We start from the raw sequence: 6227 nt of genomic DNA, 5'->3' as shown, positions 1-6227 counted from the left end.
TCATCTTCTATAGTGATATAATTATTGCTTTTTCTTCTTATGGAGATGTGCACTGGTGAGGGTTGTTTATATCCCAAACCTTCGTGTGGTTGTCTCGTAGCAGCTTCTGATGGGATCTTCCCTAACTTTGACGGCTCATTGGGATTGTATCTAGCTTTTGCAAATAACCTGTAAGCGTTAGGATCAAAATCTTCATCTAATCGCTTTATAGGGAGTACCACATTCTGCAAATGATTTTGGGCCACAAACCCTGCAAGTAGCTTTGAGGACAATTTTACTGCCTCAATTCGTTTTACCGGAAGAGTTAACTCCTTTAACATGTTAGTTTCGAGATTAGATTATTCACCTTCATCTTTCTTCCTTCTAGGGACATATTGGAGCGCATGAGTTACTTTCTTGCCATAAGACACAATATCCCATCTATAAAATTTATTCGAGTTAGGTTGTACCTCCTCAGTAACAGCTTTGGCTCTACGAGCAGTCATATGAGCTCTTTTAGTTGTGGGCCCGTCATTCTTGCTTTTTATGTCATCATCAGCTTTTAGTTCCTTCACAATGCGGTTCTTCAAGTAGAACTTTGCATCGGCGAAGTGTAACTCAGCCTCGGTGAATGGCTCATCATCAATAACTATCTTCTTCTCGACTTCACCCTCGTAGTATTTTAAACATTGATGGTAGGTAGATGGAACTACTTTATTCTCATCTATACAAGGCCTTCTAAGCAAGATATTATATGAAGTCTTTGCATCGATCACATGCAGCCATGCACTTGATTGCATATATTCAATGGTGATTCCCAACCTGATCGTGCCTATGGCTCTTTTCCCCCCCTTGGTTGAATCCTTAGATCATCACATGACTTTCTGAGAGTTCATTCATGGGAATATCAAGTTTTTTCACAATGCAAATTGGCAAGATGTTCACTAAGGATCCCCCATTAACCAAAATTTGATTTACCCTTTCATCACGCATATAGCCAATCAGGTACAATGGCGGTTATGAAGAGCGTCACCTAGTAGAAGATCGTCATTTGTGAACGTGACTTTTTCCTCACACGCGTTAACTTCTTGAGGAATAGACTAGATGAGATTTTTTTAAGATGGTGCCAACGGTAGGTCATCACTCCTTTATTCCCCTTTATCACCATTGCAACAAGAGGCCTCAATACCGTCACAGAAAATCTTCATGCGGAACCAACATTGCAAGAAATCCTCCAAGGTCACTAGATGTCGTGGCTTTTGAGGGTGGCGCGCCTCCACTTTTGCTTTCTTCAAATGCCTAACTCGATTCTGTTTCATTGGTCTTTTTATCATCATCTTCCTTGTTGGTTGTTCTATTGATTCTTTTCGTGGACTCCTTTTGTGGTGCCTACGACGAGTCACCAACGTCTAACCTTCATCATTATCATGTTGATCGACTTAAACTTTGTTGTTCTCCAGTTATTCTTCATCTTTACTTTTTTTAAAACCACATAATTCATCCGGACTGAATGAGCCAAAGGTGATAGAGACTTGGTTTGCGCTTGCTTTCTCATCTTCAAGCACGATCTTCTTTTCACGAGCCAAGTCCATAACTTTGTCCTTGAAGACAAAGCCCTTCTCTAGAGGGTGGCTCGGTTACTTTAATCTTATGCAGTAATTTAGGTCATTCGTTTTACTAGCTTCATTTGGCCGCTTCATCTCCGGAAGCTCAATGAGATTTAACTCGAGGAGTGCTTCAAAAATTGCTGGCACATCAGAATCCAGAAATGGGTACTCCTTCTCTTGCATTTCTTTTAGAGTTAACTTCCCACTTGGTTTATCTTGAAAAGAAATGGATTTCGTACTCTGCTTCTTGCTCACCTTCGTTGTGAACATCACAAGTAATGTGTTGACATTCATAGCTTCTTTGATTTCAGACCTGGGTACAAATTTGCTCCATTTCCCGACTTCTTGCTTGTCGTTCCCTTTGCGAGGCTCATAGATAGGTAGCCTTTCGTTTCTAGCGGAGGCCATGCTTAACTCCATGTCATGGGCACGAGTCGCAAGTTTTTCAAATGTGCTAGGCTTGATACCTTGCAGGATGTAGCAGAGTCCCCAATGCATGCCTTGGATACACATCTCTATGCCAGAAGCTTTACTAAGCCTCTCTTTGCAGCAGTTGAGGCTTGTATTCCTCCAACGATTGATAAAGTCGATAACTGATTCACATTTTCATTGACGAGTATTTGTAAGTTCTATCATACTCACAGTACGTCTCATGCTATAAAAGCAATTGAGGAACTCTTGCTCTAGTTGATCCTAACTATCGATAGATCCAGCCTCGAGGTTTATGTACAAGTCAAAAGCATTTCCTTTTAGCGAGCGGACAAACTGCTTGACGAGGTTATCTCCATAAGTCCCAGCATTGTTGCACGTCTCAACGAAGTGTGCCACATGTTGCTTTGGATTACCTTTACCATCAAATTGTTGAAACTTTGGAGGTTGATAACCAATACGCATCTTCAACATATCGACCCCTGCAGTGTATGGCTTGGCATATGTAAGGGAGGACTTGGCAGCAACTTCATACTTGTTCTTAATGGTTCCTTCAATGAACTCCTTCAGTTGATCGATTGGAATCATTCCTTCAGATGAGACAGGGATAGACTTAGCGGATTCTACTTGTCTTGGGAGAGAATCAATCTCTAGAACTTCTGGGAGCTTGCCAGGTGCATGGGTGGATTCTTCTTCCATCAAGATTCCCACCTTATATGTTAGCTTGTCAATTCTAGCATGCACTTGGTCAAGCCAGTGATTGCTTCCGTCAAGTTTGCCAACTACTCTTCCATAGATGAAGTGTTTGTCACCATGGCTTGCATGATTGTTGTACATGTTGGGGAGTAGTATGGATTGTCACACAGATTGATTCTCGAATGGATCACGCTATTCGGTGGAAGTGGGGAGGTTCCATCACTTGAAGCATCATCATCTTCCTTCACAGCAAAGTTCTTGGATCCGAAAAGGTCAAGCAGAGCAAGAGTTTTCTTGTTCTCTTCAGCAACATCGCTTCCTCCTTCGGGTGCGTTTGTGGAAGATCTTGCTCCTCTTGAGGATGAAAATCCGAAAATAGGGATTGATGCGGATGACACTTGGAGTGCTTGTTTTCCTAAAGAGCTTGATTTGCTCCTCGTAACTGGTCTGAAGCTTCCAAAGGTAACATCGAGGATGCTTTCCACATCAGCATAGAATATGGAGTTAGCAACCTTGGTGGAAGTTGATTCGGGGTTGATTTTCTTTGAAACCATTTTGATGTTCTTAAACTTTGGTAATTGAAAAGTTGAGATGAGAGGTAGAGATTGTCCCACTGGGCGTGCCAGAATTTGTAGACAATAAATTGGCGTCAAGAAAATAAAATCAAGACCGAAAATTATTGCAACAATCTTAGTATTTTATTTCAAATATTTGAGTATACAATCTCTATGAATCCTCTGATTCTTCTTTCCAACGGTAAATAAAATAGCCTTCGAGCTTAATCTTGAATTTTATTTTATTTAATCCAAGTGCTTGAGACCTGATCTTGATCTTGACGTATTTTAATCCAAGGGCTTGCAGCTTGTTCTTGAATCTTCGTCTTGATCTTTTAATCCTTAGAACACTTGAATGCTTGTAGCTTTTAGAGAAATCTGCAGCGTTTGATCCACGAGCTCTCTCTTACTTCTTGTTATAACTTCTGGTGTCTTTCTGAGTTATAAAGACCCCTATTTATAGTTGTGGGAGGGAAGAGTTGTGATGAGAACAAACTCTTTCCGGCCAACCAGATTGAAGAGTGACAAAACCGTATTTGATTGGCTAGAACATGTCACTTGCACATGTGGCACATTTTCATTGGCCTTTCAATTTGACTTGGCATGCCTTGTCATTTTGACACGTGGCATGATCCTATTGGCTCTTCCGTTTGACTTGGCGTGCCACGTCATTTGACACGTGGCGCCAAACTGGGCCTCTAGGAAGATGACATCTTGGGCTTAAAGAAGTGGGCTCATCATTTGTAGCCAACTAAATAGGCTAGCCCAATGGATTAAGGCTTTTTTATTTAATCCATATATATTGGACTTATATAAATAATCTAATTATATTAGCCCAATAAATTTATTTGAACTAATATATCTTGAATTTAAAATATAGTCCAAATTATTTTACGAATTTAATTCCAATAAAATTTATATGTCTACAATGTATAAATCTTTAAGAAATTGTGATAAAAGCATATGAAGTAACAAAACATCCATAATTTTAGATTTAATATTAGGTCACACAAATAATAACATTTTTCAAAAGACGTAGTTAAAAGATATTCTTTACAAATTCACGAAAAATAGATAGATCAAATCCTTATGTAAAATTGAACGACCTTTTAATCTTATAAACAAGCACTCATTCTATAACATTTATGTTCAAAAAAATAAGTACATATTATACTCTTTAATTCAATGTCAAATTCTAGAAATACTTAATTAATAAAAGGACATTTAACAATTGCACGTCAAGTTCAAATGATACATCTAATTTTAGGGGAGACAAAGATATTATTATTATTACATTCTTATCATTTAATTTATGTATATCAAGTATATTTTTTCAATTAATTCCAAAATAAAGAAGAATCGGATAACATCAATAACGTAATCGGAGGCACCAAACTCGGAAGTCCAAAATCGTCACCATTTAATTTTGAACTTTACTAAAACAGTAAATGGAACTATAAATTGCGCATCAATCGGTAATTGTATACTCATTATCATTATTTAACTTTTTTCTTATATTTCGAAGTGTTTAATTAATTTAATTTTATGCATTAAATCCTTCACTATTTGAATTGTATATAAATTTTTAATATTACAATACTATACGAATTCTTTTCTTATTTAAATTATATAAATTTTTATTTTTAAACTCAACTATAATTTTAATATATATTTATATAATTATTTAAATATATTTACTCATCGAAATGGGGTACACCCTAAAACTAGTATTTATAAAAACAAGATTTAATATAACATAACACCTTAAATTTACGTTAATATGGAGAACATCAATATATCAACTACAGAAATTGTTTTTTTTTTTTTTTTACAGTAACCCAAAAAATTTCAACTAAACACGAAAAGAAAAAAAGAAAAAGAAATTTGTATTAAAAGCAAAAAAAGGAACTGACCAAGTCGAGGAAAGACAAAAATGCTCGTTTTGGGTAACAGTGAAAACAAAGAATGATGCTTTCTAGAATATACTCTTTAATGATAAGAATGTGGGTCCCACCAAAAGATTTTGTGAAGTCATAAAGGGTATTGGGCCCACGCGCCTAACTCTGAAAGCAAGGAGCGTGTGGACAGATCATACAGCCGTCCAAGCCGACTGGTGGAAGTAAAGAACAAGCATCATTGACCCAATGCTGGCGGCTGCCTATTATCTTCTGTCAATGGGTTCAATTAGTCTTTGTAAATTTGAGAGAGGAAAAAGAAGTGAAGGAAAATTGTTCTTTTCTTTTCATGTTTGACAGAGTTAAAAAGAGAGCAAAGAAGTAAAAAGCTTATGTGCCTTTATGACTTTATCTTGGATTAAATATGTCAACTCGCGTAGAGAGTACTTGCCATCTTTCTTTCCCATACTTTTACGTAGATTAAGCTAGCGTCTGGCCATATATTTTCAAATTTATTTTGAAAAATCTGATTTGGATGAAGTTTAGTTTGAAGATGAAAATGTATTTGGACATAAATTTTTAAAACATATTCCACTTTTTTTTATAAAAAAAATATGAAACATGACTTATACCCACAAGTTCTAAAAACTATCACAAATACGCATCAGTGCCTTTATCAATAACATTCATTATATTATCGCAAACCATAGTCATGAACATAAATAAATTTGGTACAAAATTATTATTTTTATAATAAACTACATAATACACTATCAGATGACTGAGAAGACGAAACAACATTTGAGCAAAATAATAAATGGTGGGCTCATTTATAAAATATAAAAGTTTGGGGCAATTTTTAAAAAATATAATAGTGATATTTTGGGCTTGAGCTGGTTTTGGGAATTTGGGTTTTGGGTTTTAGAAATTTGCCAAAATGTAGATAAAATCTATGGCCAAACATGTATTTGCCAAAAAAACTCAAATATATTTTGGCAAAATCTATGGCCAAACGGGTCCTAATAGTCAGTTTGACTAAACTTTTAAAATCAATATATTTTGAAAAG

Source organism: Nicotiana tabacum, chromosome 23, assembly GCF_000715075.1.
Source record: "Nicotiana tabacum cultivar K326 chromosome 23, ASM71507v2, whole genome shotgun sequence".
NCBI lineage: Eukaryota > Viridiplantae > Streptophyta > Magnoliopsida > Solanales > Solanaceae > Nicotiana > Nicotiana tabacum.
This window is presented reverse-complemented; position numbering follows the sequence as displayed.